Consider the following 3,558-nt stretch of genomic DNA (forward strand, 5'->3'; position numbering starts at 1 on the left):
TTGACTAGGAAGGCTTTATCGTTAAAATCCACGATTGATTGATCCATTTCCACTCCATGATTGCGTGAGTTGTGTTTCTCACTTCCGCCATGAGTTTTTACATGTCTTATTTTAAATAAAGACTTGTTTACCAAAAAAAAAAAAAATAACTGAGAAACGCAGAACTGCAGAATGTTAATTACAGGGTTGTTATGATAAATATGATACTATGAGTATGAGAATTCAATATTCGGTCAATATATATAAAAGAAGAGAAAATTTGGGTTTGTCTAACTATATATCCAGAGTCATGGAGATGGAACCCATAGAGGTAAAGAAAGAAGATGATGCCAAGATAAGCAAACATCTCAGACAACCACTTCTCTTGGTAAAGTGTCTCATATTAAGCATCGGAAACTGCAGCGCTCCACTATTGATGCGGCTTTACTTCGTCCGCGGTGGCAAACGAATTTGGTTCTCAAGCTGGTTGCAGACTGGTGGGTGGCCCTTCATTTTACTGCCTCTCGCGGCGTCCTACTTCCACCGCCGCCGTAGTGGTTCACCTGATGACACAAAACTCTTCTTCATGAAGCCCTTCGTCTTCATCGCCTGCACCGTTATCGGAATCCTCACCGGCTTGGATGACTATCTTTATGCCTATGGAGTGGCACGTTTACCTGTTTCCACTTCTTCCCTTATAATTGCATCTCAGTACGTTGGTTTTCACTGCTTTCTTTGCTTTTTTTCTAGTGAGGCAGAAGTTCACATCTTACTCTATCAACTCGGTTTTTTTGTTAACGGTGGCGGCGGTGGTGCTCGGCCTTCAAACTAGTGGTGACCGCCCGGCTAATGAGTCTAAAAAGGAGTACTTTATGGGTTTTTTCATGACGATTGCGGCGTCTGCGTTGTATGGGTTGATTTTCCCCACGGTGGAGCTCACTTACAAGAAAGCCAAACAGGCCATCACTTACTCTCTTGTCATGGAGATGCAGATTGTCATGTCCATCGTTGCCACTCTTGTCTGCACTCTTGTCTGCACCATAGGGATGCTTGTCAACAAAGACTTTGAGGTACTCTCTCTCCTTTCCGTGATTTCAATCATGTTGAGCGATTGGATGCCGTAAAGATGGAATCCAGAGGTGCAAGTTTGGTCATGTCAGTCCGAAGCCGCCCTGGTTTGCCTTAAGCTCGAACAGGACCGGGGCTAAGATATCTTGGCACTAAGGATGGGGTAGAGTTGGAAATTTTTAACCATGAGCCAGGTTGGGTCGGGTCAGGGTTGAGGTCTTAGGCTGAGCTTGGCTCGGCCTGATCCGACCCTGTTTTAATTTTTACTATAAAATATATATTGATATAATATATATTATAAACTTTGAATGGTGTCCCTATTTTGTTATATAATATTATATATGAAGATAATAAGTGATATAAACATTTTATTATAGTGTTATTTTAAATAAAATTGATAATTTTCTTTTTGGTCCAGTCCAACCCATGCAATTCCCTTCCTCCTCTCTATGATCAGGATCAATTAGGGTCAGCACGACCCAACCCTGAGGGTGGGTCAGGGTTGGATTTTTCAGGCCCTGTGTCAAGATTGGGTCAGGTCGGGCCTAAGCCCAACTAAGAAGACTTAGGGTTGCGCTAAGATTTTATAAAGTCTAGCCCAACCCGATTCTATTGCACCTCTAGATGCCATTATCCAAACATGTGAGAATGCTCTCGTAAATGAACCTGAGCCGAATCCTAATCTGAGCCTGTCTCTAGCGATTCCTTTTAGGTCAACCCCGGACAAAAAAAAACAAAAAAGAAATTAGAAACCCCCAAAAGTTGCATCATTTTTCGGGATTCGAGATAGCAACGAGTCGTGAGTCTCGTGACAGCCCCACCACTTTTGGATTCGCTAGCCTCGTTATTGGGGCCAATTTAATTGTCTTTTCCCTGTTGGGCTAAGACTGCTAAACAAAAAAATATATATCAATTAGGTCAGCATACTAAAAAATATTTTCTACATGCGAATCAGGGAAATCGATACGTGAAAAATGCGATATCCAATAATGTCAAATTTTAAAAAAAAAAAAAAAACTATCTTTACATCCAGCTCACATTGGTGGATAAATTTTTCTACATATGTCAAACTTTCAAGATCGCACTACAGTATATTGTTAGCTGCCTGTGTTGTAGAGGATTTTAATCTGTCACCATTTATATGATTTTTGATCATATAAATTTGGGTGACTATTGACAAGTGGCAACCCGATCCAATGCATTTTACCACTCAAAGCTAGCCCATATGTTATAAAGGCTGATCTTAGTTTTGAGTTCTAGACTTCCAGACTTCCAGTTGGATTGAGTTGGAGTTTGGTAGGGATGGCATGGGTACCTGACCCAGGTTGATCACCTCAGCCCAGACCCATGCAATTAAATATCCATCTTAGGGATTAGCTTTTCTCATATTCTGCCATAATTGTGACAGTTTTGTGAGTGGTTCCGCTGCATGTACTATCATTTAGGGTTTTAAAGGGAGTTAAGATTTTTTATTTTTATTTTTCATCATAGATAAAAGAAGGGAGCATAATATACAAGCAATATAATTTCAAATAAAATAAACGAACAAATTTAATCCCATATAATACATTATACTTTTGTCCCAATTAAATCCTTTTCTTTTCATTAACTTAACGGAGGAAGTTTTCATACATGGCCATGTAAGTATGCACGGTCGTTTCCCCTCTCACAAAGAGTTGGAAAGTTATAAACTCCCACCTATTAATGAATGCCTTGAAAGTCCCACCCTCTCACATACACGGTTTACATAACCATGTATGAAAACTTTACCCTCAACATTTTATTCATAGGAGTTCAAACACGATGGAGTTATGGTTAATCAAATTGTTAAGATTTGAATTAAAAAATTCATTAATGAGGTTGCTAATTTTGGCTATAACTAATATATTGTAGGTCATTCCAAGAGAAGCAAGAGAGTATGAACTTGGGGAAAGCAAGTATTACTTGGTGGTGGCATGTAGTGCATTTATTTGGCAGTTCTTCTTCTTGGGATCTATTGGTGTCATCTTTAATGGTTCCTCATTACTTGCAGCTGTTATAATTACAACTCTACTACCAGTTACAGAGATCCTGGCTGTTTTCTTCTTTCAAGAGTCATTCAAAGTAGAGAAGGGGATTTCTCTCGCTTTGTCATTGTGGGGTTTTGCCTCCTATTTCTATGGTGAGTTCAAAGCAAGCAAGAAAAGCGCAATCAAACTCCAAAACCAGGAAATCTTCAACACAATCTTCCATCATCACATGTCTAACAAAAGCTAATATTTGTGCGAGGGCAGGATTTGCTAGAGTTGGTGAACTAGTGAAAGTCACCTTATTCTGTTTTGATACAAATAATGTTTTGATATTTAGATGAATTAATGCCAAACCCGTTTAGCATGGTTCCTATCCAGCCTTTTACTCCAATAGCATGCACTATCCAATAATTTAACACAGAGATACAAAAACTGTTCGAATTGTGTGGCCCAAGCATGGTACAAAATCTCGCGATATTTCGCTGAAATATCGTTATATTTT

At 39.3% G+C, this 3,558-nt stretch overlaps 1 pseudogene; it reads left to right on the forward strand.

The window, feature by feature from the left end:
- The first annotated feature begins 295 nt into the window (after positions 1-295).
- On the forward strand, positions 296-3,303 carry LOC122663205 (annotated as a pseudogene).
- The last annotated feature ends 255 nt before the right edge of the window (positions 3,304-3,558 follow it).

This window comes from Telopea speciosissima, chromosome 5, assembly GCF_018873765.1.
Source record: "Telopea speciosissima isolate NSW1024214 ecotype Mountain lineage chromosome 5, Tspe_v1, whole genome shotgun sequence".
NCBI lineage: Eukaryota > Viridiplantae > Streptophyta > Magnoliopsida > Proteales > Proteaceae > Telopea > Telopea speciosissima.